Source organism: Sarcophilus harrisii, chromosome 2, assembly GCF_902635505.1.
Source record: "Sarcophilus harrisii chromosome 2, mSarHar1.11, whole genome shotgun sequence".
Taxonomy (NCBI): Eukaryota; Metazoa; Chordata; class Mammalia; order Dasyuromorphia; family Dasyuridae; genus Sarcophilus; species Sarcophilus harrisii.
The window spans coordinates 162,266,660-162,280,430 of NC_045427.1; the positions used below are offsets into that span (position 1 = coordinate 162,266,660).

Consider the following 13,771-nt stretch of genomic DNA (forward strand, 5'->3'; position numbering starts at 1 on the left):
TTGTACAATATTTCAGAGTCTGATTCTTTTTGTACAGCAAAATAACAGTTTGGTCATGTATACTTATTGTGTATCATTTATATTTTAATATATTTAACATCTATTGGTCATCCTGCCATCTGGGAGAGAGGGTGGGGAGAAGGAGGGGAAAAATTGGAACAAGAGGTTTAGCAATTGTCGATGCTGTAAAGTTCCCCATACATATAACCTGTAAATAAAAGGTATTAAAAAAAAAAAGATTTAATTCTTTATGTAAAAGTAAACAAGCATATCCATCTCATTTGTATGCAAATTTTCTTTCATCATCAATAAATGGTAAAATTTTTTAAAAAAGTAATAACTTTAGAATGAATTGAGGTTGCGAAAGAAGCTAGGAATAGTAAAAATATGTTTTTGTTTATTTTTAGCTGTATTGAGAGAAAAAGGAGAAAAAAAATTTAACAAGATTTTTCTTTTAGATAGATGGGGATTGACAATAGAAGATAAGAGTTTGATCAATTTTAATTTTGTTTCTATTTACTCTGAAAAGGAGAGTGTACTTTCCACTGGAAATGTACAATAGTCATGAATAAAATGTGACTAATATGATTTGATTATTTAAATAATTATAGAGATAGTAAAAAAAATAACAAAAATTTGATATCCTAAATAACTTATTAAAATTTATTTAATATTTTCTCACATTCAAAACAAATTTTTACATTTATTTTTAAGACATTTTGAGTTCTAGTTTCTCTCCCTTATCCCCACCCACAATTAAGAAATCACATGTGAAGTTATATAAAAGATTCCATAAAAGTCAAGTTGTGAAAGAAAACATAAAAATTTCCCACCCAAAGGAAAATAAAAACCTTCAAGAAAAATTGTTAAAAATAAAGAAAGAACTAGAGAATGCTTCAATCTGTATTCAGACACAATCAGCTCCTTTTTCACATATGGATAGGATTTTTCATAAGTCTTTAACCTAAATAATTTAAGGAAATAAGAGAGCACTTAGCTGTTTTTGATGAATTCATGATACCTGAACTAACCACATTCTAAAATTCTAAAAGGACAGACAGTTATAATTGTTGAGGTATAGTCAATATTATTAGAGGATGGGAAATAAAAGATTTGTGATACCAGCTTGGAGAAGGGAAAATATTTCATTTTTTAAGGGAAGATAACATCTTGCTAGCTATATATAGGCTAATGAACTTAGCTTACATTTGTGGGAAATTTTTAACCTGGATCATAAAAAGATGGTTAGATTATATGGAGAAAAGGAAATGGTGATGAGAAAAAGCCAGCAAGGCTTCCATTAAGAACAGATCAGGTCAGACTAACCTTGTTTCCTTTTTTGACATAGTTACTAAATTAGTAGATAAAGAGAATGCTGAGGATTTAGTTTGTCAAGATTTTAGCACAGCTTTTACTAAAGTATCTCATGTTATTTTTGTCGAAGAAATGAAACAATATGAATTAATATTATTGTTCATCAGTCTCACTCTCTCCACCAGAATCATCTAAGTTCAATGGCAAGACATGGTCAAGTCTTGGATGCTAGAGAAGACTTTGGCCTTTGTAAACTAAAGCCTTTCCTAGGTCTCAGTCTGAGGCAATGTCTATTCAGTAGTTAAAGGCTAGATAAGAACTGAAGATAAAGATGGCTTACTTAGCCTTCACAAAGGAAAAAATTTGGAAGAGGAAATCCTCAGTTTCTGGCCATAACAGAAAAAAAAAAATGCTATTTATTCTTACTCTGAGCCATCAAAAACCCAATCAATGAACAACTGAGTTTTGGGCTGGGACCTATTATTGGCCAATCCATGAAAGCCAAGGTGATTTAGATGTAAAGGCATAGTCAAGTAACTCCATTTGAGTCATAATGGGCTTTATCAGAGCCTGGAAGAGAGAGTGTGGCAGGGGACTCTGCCTGGCTGGCCTTATTTAAATCAGATTCACTTGCAAAGTCAAGACATCACCCTCCTGTTACCATTGGTCCTCTTCCCAGGAAGGACAAGCAACAATCTGTGGGTAAGTACTCCCTGAGAACTCTACTAGTCAGTTCCTAGTAGGGCAATGATGTTATTTTTTCTCCTCCTCCTCTTTCTCTCTGTTCATGTAAAGTGTCATATGTGCAGGTGTTCTGTCCAAAAGAATATAAATTTTGATTGCTTATATTTCGCAAGAGATTTTGGGTTTGGAGGAATAGATTTTTTTTCTTTCCTATTCATTTATTCTATCATTTCTCCCTCCAAAAACTGGAATAATTAATCCTTTTATCTCATGTAGTTTTCATTTTTGTTGTTTTTCTTTGTGAAATGATAAAAAGATGAATTGAGAGCTGGGTAGATGAACATAACCAAAGAGTAATTATTAATAGTTTATAATAAACATGGTAGGATGTCTCCAATGGAACTCCCTAGGGATATGTCCTTGGTCCTGTACTACTTAACATTTTTTTCAATGACTTGGCTAAAGGCATAAATGACATGCTCATTAAATTTGTAGGTGATATAAAGATTGGAGGGATAATCCATATAAAGGATGAAAGAGTAAAGAACCAAAAGGATTTTTGACAGGCTAGAACATTGACCTGAATCTAATAATTACAATAGTGATAAATGTAAAGTCTTATACTTGAGCAAAAAAAATAAATCAACTTAAGTAAAAGCTGGAGGAGGGATGATGATAGCAATTGTTCTGAAAAGGACCTTGAAGTTTTAGTGGACTGAAAAAGCTCAATATAAATCAGCAGTGTGATTTGGCAGCCAAGCAATCAAACAAACAAATCCCAAACTAAGGAAATCTTGAGCTGAATTAAGAGTGAAACTTCCAGGAATAGGAAGATAATGGTCTCATTGCATTGCGCCCTTTTTAGATTTCATCTAAAATATTGTATCCAGTTCTGTGATATTTTAAGAATTCTTGCAAATTAAGAGAACCACAAGGATGACAAGGGAACTACTAAATAAGAAAAGAAGATTAGAAGTTTGAGTGGGGAGAGGGGACATGATCATTGTTTAGTCATTTTCCCTTTGTGTCTAACTTTTCATGATCCCTTTTTGGTTTTGCGATTTTTAAAAATAAAAATACTGAGGTAATTTGCCATTTCCTTCTCCTACTTATTTTACAGGTGAGGAAATTAAGACAAATAGCAATCTAACTTCAAATTAGCTTCTCAACTGTCACCTTAGAAAGGAAAGAACAGTATTTTCTCTCCTTCAGCATACCACCCTGCCCCCTCACCCCTGTGGAGCAAAGGATGGAGTAATTTTTATTGGTTTAAAAAGAAGGGATTAAAGGATTATGGTGCACACTAAATAGAAGCTTATTTATCATAAACAGAATTGTCAAGTCATATTTTCAGTGGCATGGTATGTGTTTTTTAATAACTGAAATGAAAATTTCTTTTATCCCAGATATCTTTTTTCCTGGTCTCATAGTACTTGGGAGAAAACAATTTAGTGAGCAGAAGTTTATTTGGCAAGAATGAAATCAAAACAGAGGGGAATGGATGGTATTTTGAAATAGTTGATTCCAGTTATGTTAGAACTTGATAAATGCCAATAACACCGCCCCCATTCTACCTTCTCCCCTACTATGGAGTAGAAAGAGCACTGTATTCAAAGTTCACAATCTATGGATTTAGAACTGGCAATGATCTCAAAGGTCATTTAATCTAACCTCATTTTAGAAATAATTTCAGAAATAATGTTGTGACTTGCCTAAGGTGATGCAAGAAGTAAATAGAATCAAAACTTTAATTCAAATCTTCTGATTTTAATGCAATTGCTTTCCACTGCACCATGGTTTCCTAATTCTGACCCACTCTACCACTTCCTAACTCAGTGATTATGGGTTAGTCCTTTCAACAATGAGTCTGTTTTCCTTTCTATATATTATTGTATCTTTTTCAGTCATGTCCACTCTTTGTGACCACCTTTTGGGTTTTCTTGACTAGTATGGTTTGCCATTTCCTTCTCCAGCTTATTTTACAGATGAGGAACTGAGGCAAACAAGGTTAAGTGACTTACCCAAGGTCACACATCTAGTAAATGTCTGAGGCCATATTTGAACTCATGAAGATGAGTTTATTGACTCCAAGCCTGGCATTTTATCCACAATGCCATCTTTCTCATCTACAAAAAGGGAAATAATAATATGCTGTCCAACTTATAGTGTTATTAGGAAGGTCCTTTGTAAGCCATATAAATGTTGTTGTATAAAAATGAGTTCACATAATTATCAAATGTACTTTTGAATAATCTAAGGATTCTAGGGATTCTGTGTGTCCTTCATTAGACAGTGCTGAAGAAATGCTGACATATTCTTTAATAGCTTATTCTTTTCTTTCAACATTCACTATTAGTCTATGTTATTTTATAGTAGGCATATTACAATTGATCAATCCATAGTTTGTTTAACATTATTTGTATTTTAAAAGAATTCTGAGAAATAACTCGGTCTCCTCGGTCATATATACAAATCTCTTCTGCTAGGTTAGAATAATGCTCTATTTGAGTTGGAAAGAACCTTGGAAATAATCTGGTACAACCCCTTCATTTTCCTGTGAAGATTTCTACAGATGGCTAATCACATCTATTTTGTGTTGATTCTTTTGGGCTTCCATTACAGAAGGTGACTTTTTCTGATCTTGTCCCTGAATAACAGAGGCATTCTAGTTAATTAAATAAAAGAAACCTTATTTGGGGCTTGCATCTCCTTTATATACCTGACTGAACTAGAATGATAAACCAGTGGAGGAAAAATGGGGCTTCATTCAAAGAGAGTGAGGGAAGTCTTGCTTTTTTTCTGAGGGAAGAAATTCCTTCTTGCAGTAAATGATGTATACTTCTTGAAATCCTCTGAAGCAATAAACCCTTACCACCATTGAGTTTGCTCTTTCAGGGTATGCTCCTCCCCATTCATACCCTTAAGGACAAGGGCTTCATTCTTTAGAAAACAGATTAATTATTCCCAGAACAGATTATATGTACTTCAGTTCAAATTATTCTATACTAGTTGTGCAACCCCACCCTCACTGAATTTGATCCAAGTAACTGAAATGATATACCTGTGTTTTCTGCTTCATAATTTTGCCTGATACCAAGTTTCTACCATGAGGGGTTTGCAGGATAGTAACTTGGAGCAGGATATAGTAGTTTGGAGCTATGACAAATTGCTTGGTTTCATAGTAGGCATTCCATGCAAGTGAAGAAAGAAAACTCATCTTGGAGTCAGAAGACTTAAGTCTGCTTGAACTCTAGTTTTGGACACACAGACTTGTGTACAAAATGGGGATAAAGTACCTGCACTGCTTTGACCTCACAAGAATGCTTTAAGAATCAAATGGGAAATATATATTTTTAAAAAGGTAATCATAAACTATTATATAAACATCAATCACTATCATTATTATAATTATTATTCTAGCAATGGTCTTCCTCTACTTTCACGTTTAAAGAATATAACCATTGATAGTCCTGAAGGACTACAAGCATCTTAAAGTCATCAGGGAAGTCCGTAGTTTTCTTCCAAAGTAGGGTTTTAGACATATTGCTTTAATTTTGTTCCAGGAAATTGAGTTCATTCAAAGAGATGTTTCAATCTGTTATGGACCAGAACTTGAAACAAGGTACTAAGTGGAATCAAGGAGACAATGGTTAAATCTAATTTAGCATTGATTTAATCCTACAACAAATAATGGTTTCCTGGTGATATAATGATTGGTGTATACTCAGTATGGAACATATAAGCTAGGATCCTTAGCCAGGATTGACATTTGGGGAGAGTTAGAGGCAGAAGCTGGCAGAGGCAAAGGACTGGCGGCAGGAACTCAAGCTCTCAGAACCAAGGAGAGAGATAGGCCTCTAAGAAAGCTAACCAGGACACAGGAAAGGAGACAAGACCTTGAAAGAGACAATAAAGGATTTGGACTTTAACTCCTGGCTGCACTTGTGGTGATTACTGAACTGAAATGAAGGCTGCCTCCAGAGACCCCAAGAAAACCTCAACAGAGAACATTACATTAATCCACTACTTTTCAAGTTTTTTTGGTCTTTTTCTGTTATGTTTTATTTGTGTTAAATCACTATTCACTATTATTCATCACCAGCAGAGGTCATAAACCATATTTTGTTTGTGGAGGGGAGAAATTTAATTTTCTGTTAGCTGGCAAGCAGACCCTGATCCCCAGATTACATTGTAATATAATAGAAGAAGCAAAATCTGTGGAAGATAGTTAATATCTACATAGAAGCTGGAATGCTATTTCCTGAGCTAATCCAGAATGTACTGATTACAGTTCTTGTCTTTCCACTTCGCTTCCTCCTGCCCTTTTTTAAGCTTTTTGGGGTTTTACCTGATTATTTCTGAACTAGAGATATAAAGACCTTTCCTCATTAATATAATTATTCCTTTCACATGCTATGTTATTCTATTAATTATGATGAACTTTTGTGGTATTAGTTAAGATGTTCCTAGACAAAATAACTGGAAAATAATAATTATAATAATAATATAATTAATACTCAATATAACATTTTGATTTCATATTATTTCTAATTGTCTCTAAATTCAATATTACAAAATAGGGTTCTGTTAGTAAGAAAGAAATTTTGTTTTAAGGAGCTTGAAGTCCATTATAATTGACATCATCCACATGTAACAAATAAAATAAATTATTATTTATTCAAAATAGTTGTGGCATGTTACATTAATTAAGCATTCTGTTTAAGTGCAAGGCATCACACCTATTAATCATGTATTAATTTCCAAAGATTAGCTAGAATGCAATTAAATAATAAACCATTTAATCGACAAGTATTTATTAAGCAACTATTGTGGGCCAACCACTATGCCAGGAATTGGTGATACAAAGACAAAAATAAGTTTTGATATATATCAAAATCTTTGCAAACTAAAAATAAAATATTTGCAACAGGAGGGCACTAGAAATTGGAGGAACCATAATAGGTCTCAGGGGACACATGGGACATATTATGAAGGAAAGTAGAGATTCTAATGAAATTAAAGAATCAGACCTGGAAGGCAACTGAAACAAACTATACTTGAATTAAAAGGGAAAAAAAAATAACCTTCTAGATAGCATCACTACTCAGTGATCATCTTGCCTTTGCTTGATCTCCTGACAGAGGCAACCCTCTACCTTTACCTGTAGTTTGCCTCTTTAATTAAATCTATTTTAGCTTTAACTTTGAGTTTATGATTGCTACCCCTCCTTTTTAAATATTAACTGAAACATAATACATTTTACTTCAGATTTATTTTTACTCTATATGTGACTCATTTTAAAGTGTTTCTTGTAAACAATGTACTATCAGTTACTGGGTTTTTAAAAATCTGTTAAGTTATTCATTTCCATATTATGGGTGAGTTCTTCCCATTCGCATTCAAAGTTACAATGAGTAGTTTTGTATTTTTCTCCACCGTTTTTCCTTACTATTATAAGTAACTGCCTCCCTATCTTGAATACCCTTCTAAAGGTGCCTCCTAGTTCTGATAGAGAATAAGAGTCCTTCACTACTTGCCCTTCACTTTCTTCTCCCCTCCAGTGTAACAGTTTTTCCACATACACATCTTTTTTTTGAGATAATTTGCTCCATAATAACACTCCCTATCCAATTTTATTTTTTAAGATAATTCTATGATAATCAATTAAACTCTAAGCCTTCTAGTATATTCCTACCAACCAACCTACTGTGTCACTTTACCATATAAGAAGCAAACACTTTAACTTTATTAAATCCCTTATAATTAGTTTACCTTCTTGTGTTTCTCTTGTTTATATAGAATTCAAATTTCTTGGTCAGTTCTAATCTTTTCCTCAAAAACACTTGCAAGTTCATTAATTTATCAAATATCCTCTTTTTTCTCCCTTGCAGAATGACATTTAGCTTCGTTGGATAGGTTTTTCTTGGTTGTAAACCCAATTTCTTTGCTCTTCAAAATATCACTTTCAAGTATTTTGGTCTTTTATTGTAGAACCTGCTAAATTTTGTGTTATCCTGACCCTAGCACCATAATACTTAAATTATTTCTTTCTAGTTGCTTGCAGTGTTGTCTCCTTATTTTGACAGTTGGCTATAATGATTCTGTGAGTTTTCATCTTGGGATCTCTTTCAGGCAGTGATTTTTTTCAGTGTCTATTTTACCCTCTAATTCTAAAGCTTCTGAGCAATTTTCCTTAATAATTTCTTGAAGTACAATGTTTAAACTCTTTTTTTAAAGATTATAACTCTTAGGTAGTAGAATGATTCTTATGTTATTTCTCCTCAATCTGTTTTCCAGGTTCAATTGTTTTTCTGATGACATATTCCATGTTCTCTTTTATTTTGTTATTTTTTTGGTTTTATTTTTTATTATTTTTGATGTCTTGTGAAATTGTTATCTTTTCCTTGGACCATTCTAATTTTTAAGGAGTTATTTTCTTTTGTAAGTTTTTAGATCTTTTTCTGATTGATTGACTTTCTTTTCATAATCTTGGTTTTCTTATCTTATTCATTTCTTTCCCCAATTTTTCCTCAACCTCTTTTATTTGATTTTTAAAGTCCTCTCTAAGCTCCTTCAAGAAGTGTTTTTGGGCTTGTGATTTCTTTATATTTTTCTTTGAAGCTTTATAAGTAGCTGCCTTGATTTCATTATACTCTTCTAAATTTGAATCCTGATCTTTATCACTCACAGTAGCTATCCATGGTTGGGTTCTTTCTCTGTTATTTGCTCATTTTTAAAAAAGTCTATTTCTTAACTGGTAAGTTTATATTAAACTCAGGCTACGCTCCCAAGTTATGGAAGATGATGTTTCAGGCTTCAGGTTTTTCATGCTTAGAATCAAAACCAGACACTCCATATTCCTGTGAGTGACCATAACCAGCAATGTCCTGCTCCTCTGTAACTGCACTGACAGGTGGGTGCCCACTCCTCTTTACCCACAGCCACAATCTGGGATCATGTCTGGTCAGCAAACCTAGAACACATGTCCAGTGCTTACAGAGGTTCCTCTTTCCCTCTTCCCCAATCACACCTGATCTTAACACCTACAATGGGGTCAAAGTTCCCAAAGCTAAAGCTGCCACTCATACAGCTGTTCTCAGGGCTTGCTTTGTGTATCTGCCTACATTATCCACACTTTGCTCTGGCCAGACTACCACCCTAGAGGTCAGATTTTTCCTGATCTCTTTCCAAGTTGTCTTAGGTGGGACAACAGCTTTACCCCAATTTTTAATTATTTCTGCTACTCTTAAATTCACTTTGAAGTGTCATTTTAAGTTATTAAAGGGAGGGAAAGATAGAATTTGGGAGATTCAGGCAATTTTCTGCCTTATTCTACCAACTTCCAACCATTCCTCTGCAGATTAAATTTAAAAATGTGTTTTGTCTACATTTTTCCCCACAGTCAGTTGTTAAAACATTTACCAGTATACTCCTGGGACTCACAGACTTTTGGTTTTCAGTCAATTGCTTTTATCTACTGCATTATCCCTCACCAGTTTGCTATTGTTTCATAGAGAAGGGAGGACTTAAATTGGAATTAAGCGAAAAGAAAAGGTAAAAGCTTTTCAGTTGAGAACAAGTAGAGTTTCAGAAACCAGCTCTAGGTGTTATGCCTTGGACGTGGGGACAGTAGACTGTGACCCTTGGGTTTGTTTAAAGAGATGATTTTCCTTGGCTATGTGTAATAGTTTTTGTCAATAAAGTCTGCTGCTCAGTGGAGGTCCCTTTGTTGTTTTCTGAAATATACCTGAAATAAAAGGAAAAAAAAGAAAACCCCATACAAATAGAAATTTACAGAATTAAGAATTCTCCTTTGATTTAGGTTGTTTTGTTTTGTTTTGTTTTGGTTTTTTATTAAAATATCAGATGGTAAGGAGGAATGAGGATGAATAGGGAGGCATTATTTCCCTGAAGCCACTTCTTTCTGCTTGTATCTTCTGGCTATAAGGAAAGGTAATTTTGAATTTTGCCCAACATTAATTTCCATAGAACTTTGGGTTTTTTTGTTTTTTTCCAAAAATAACTTTCGAGTTGTTGCAGGGTTTGGGAAAATCCTGTTGGAAAGAAAAGAGCTATCAGGCTTGAATTCATTCTAGTCTCTTTTTTTAAATCTGTCTCTTATTATGCATACTTCTGAATTTCCATCCAGTTTAAAGATGAATACAGGAAAGAATTTCATTTCTAGGCTGACATATATGAACTTGGACTAATAGCAACATGTCTTAAATGCTAAATGACTTTGGCAGTTCTACTAATCAGTATCTGATTAAAGTAGATTTGCATGGAGCAGAGCTGGCTATTGCTAATTTAGAAAATAAATTTTCATTTTGGTCTTTTCTTTAGATGACAGGTGTTCCTGTGGTCTATAATCACTGGCAATTCCTCTGCTTCAGAGGTCAGAGCTTACATTTAAGAATTTAAAGGAACAGAGAGAACTGCGGTTAAATTATTTGGCTTTTTCTATCTATCCTCCTCCATCTGTCACTATAAAAAATACTGTATACATTCATCTACTGGGCCTAAAACCAATCAAGATTAAACCAGAAGAAATCAGGGCCAATGTAAATACTGACTGTTAGAGAATATTTTCTTACTCAGATTTTAAATACAGTATAAAGTTCCAGAATCCAGAGGAAGGAGAAAAATAAAAAAGCCCATTTTTGAGGATTTTTAATCCTCTTTACCCCTGATCAGCTTCTAAGTATAATTTGCTGGATAGAGAGCTTGGCGGAATCAGTCACCAACATATGACACCCACAGAGCTCCCACTATTGATCAGCAGCTCCTGGTTTTAAGCTATCTGTTACCTGGGGAACATTCTGGAGATGAGCAATAATATGTAATTCTCCAAAAGATTTCACTAATTCACTTTTTATCTAGTCTGTAGACTCTCTGGAGTCTAGGCCTCCAGATTTGGCTTTGGGATTGATGAGTATTTGTTTGTTCAAGGCCTGAAGACAATTATGCAACAGTAATACTGATTTGGGGTATTGTCAATGGCTTCTTTCCTGCATTCATGGTGTGTGGGATGGTGAAAGGTCCCCTTTCCCAAATTAACTACTCAGAGACATCTTCAGGTATAAAGAAAAAGCATTTATTCAGTCCCTGCAGGAGAGGCCCAGACACACCTGGGAGCCATCCCTGCTCTCACCATGTGCTTGTGGAACTTGACAAGCAGATTTAAATAGCAAAAGACCCAAGCCTTTTCATTGCATAGACTAAAAGGAAGTAACCATTTTTGACCAATGGTCACCAATATTGTCTGCTTCATGTGGGTCGCAGTCACTTCCTGTCACTGGCTTAGGGGCTGACTTTTAGAGATCGTGTGACTTCCTGCAGCCCCAGCTCCAAGACCTGATCTTCTGACTCTGGAAATAGGGATCATGTGATTTAGGCATAGTCTCATAAACTGAGAAAACTTCATCCAATCAGTCCCGTTCAGTGGGTTATTGGTAGAAAGTAAGAGGTCTTTAGAACATGTTAAATCTGTTTTCTTCCATTTTACAATCCCCAATTTCACTGCAATAAGAATTATATTGGCCCTAAACCAGGTGGCCCTAAGAGGTAGAGTGCTGGGCCCGGAGTTAGGAATCCATCTCCCGAGGTCAAATGTTAAAATGTTAAAGGAACAGAGAGAACTGCAGTTAAATTATTTGGCTTTTTCTATTTCTGAAATATAATCTTTATTTTCATTCATTTCTAACTGAAATAACATTATCCTGAGAAAAGGTTCATCTGGGCCTTCACCAGATGACCAAAAGTGTCCAAACACAAAGAAAGTTTGAGAACTCCTATTAAATGAAATTGTCCCATAAGATGAGAAAACATTCTTCTTGAACTTATAGACATAAAATTGATGCTGTTTTGATTGATTAAGTTACTTACTGTGTGATCCACTTAATCATTCTTCCCTCTGTTTCCTCATATGTAAAATGAGCTGGAGAAGGAAAAGGGCAAATCATTCCAGGATCTTTGTCAAAAAAACCTTAAAATAAGGTCATGAAAAACCCAACCTGACTGAAAAACAGCTTAACAACTACAAATGAATGGTGTTAGATCCTCCATAAGCATTTAATAATGTATTCTCAATAGTAGATTAATTATCCTTCACTTCAAGAAAGGAGATAGTGTGCCATACTGCCTTGCGCATTGGGACTTGGTGCTGGGAAGACCTGAGTCCAAATCCCTGCCTCTGACACTTTCTTGTTGGAGGATTTGGGGGCAAGCCACTTAAACTCCATATGCCTCAGTTTCCTTATCTATAAAATAGGAATAATAATAACACCTGCTTTACAGGGCTTCAAGTAAGATATGGAAAGCACTGGGCAAATCTAAAAGTTGAATAATGCTAGCTATTATTAGCTGTTGTTATTCAAGAACTTTGATTAAAGCAGAAGTATATGGATATGGTAGCTCTAGATACTCATTCAAGAAGTGCTGGATTAGGAATTTTCTTTAATACACATGCAATGTGTTGCCCAAATCACTTTTCCCATCTGTGTATTAGAAAGTGTTGTTTCAATTAATTTTCTAGTTAGTCAAGTACCCACAATGGTGAGTTAAAAATAGTGGTCTTTAGAGTATTGAATGATACTGGTGAGCAGCATTAAAAAAAAGAGGTATTTGTTATTCTTTCTTTCAATCTTTTAATCAGTGATTGTTTTCCAACTAGGTGTTCTTTTTTTCTTTTAAAAATTTTTAATAGATTCCCATCAGTAAATATTTGAAAAGCTTTCTTGGGAAGGAAGAAATAAACTTGTTCTTGGGATCTCAGAAGGAAAAAAAATAGGATCAAAAATCAAATAAGGCCAAGGGGGAAAACCCTAACAAACTTTGTAACAATTATAGCTACCCAAAAGTATAAAGGTCTGTATTAAATATGATCTTCCCTTTCTCCAATAAAGGACCTTCAAGGAAAAACTGGGTGGCTACTTATTGCATATGCTGTTCTGATTGATATAATTTGGGCTAAATGACCTCTTTTATCCATTTAACTTAACAAGGATTACCCTTTTCCAAATATGCAATTCTGTGATTTTGAGAATGTTGATGTATGTAATTGTCACCTATCTTTCACATTCAGTAGTTCTAATTTTGTATGCTACTTCAAAAGAATATATGTACCTCTTACTATATCAGCATATGATATGGTGTTTCTTAAAAAGAATTGTTTTTGTAGTAAATCTGCTAAACTGAATTTTGAGGACTAGAAAATAATACTTTTCAGAAATTTTCAGCTAAATTCAGTATTAAAGCAATTGGTGATTAGTAATGTCTTTCAAAACATCATCAATTTTATGTCTATAAGTTCAAGAAGAATGTTTTCTCATCTTATGGGACAATTTCATTTAATAGGAGTTCTCAAACTTTCTTTGTGTTTGGATGCTTTTGGTCATCTGATGAAGGCCCAGATGAACCTTTTCTCAGGATAATGTTATTTCAGTTAGAAATTAATGAAAATAAAGACTATGTATTTTTCTACATAAAACTTTACAGACTTCTGAAATATATCTATGGACTCTGGGTGGGTCTGTTGATCTTCAGTTAAGAATTTTTGTTCTTCACAAATGTGTGATCAGTTAGCTTAGCCTGATTAGGTTTTGACTCTAATGATAACAAAGATAGGGAAGTAACTGACATATCACTGGGTTAACTAGCTTCACTTTGCTCAGTGATCACTGACTGCAACCATCATTGGCCATCTAAAAACTTAATACTTCTGAGAAAACTATTATATATTTACTTTATTTTTTTTAGTGATAATCATAAAATT

General features: G+C 34.1%; 1 protein-coding gene across 2 annotated transcripts in view; it reads left to right on the forward strand.

The window, feature by feature from the left end:
- Positions 1–1,905: 1,905 nt before the first annotated feature.
- Positions 1,906–13,771, forward strand: part of PAK5 (p21 (RAC1) activated kinase 5) — a 430,189-nt gene continuing 418,323 nt past the window's right edge. For both annotated transcript variants that reach the window (XM_031951110.1, XM_031951109.1), the window contains exon 1: positions 1,906–2,016. The gene's annotated coding sequence lies outside the window, so the exon portion shown is untranslated. The remainder of the gene's footprint in view (positions 2,017–13,771) is intronic.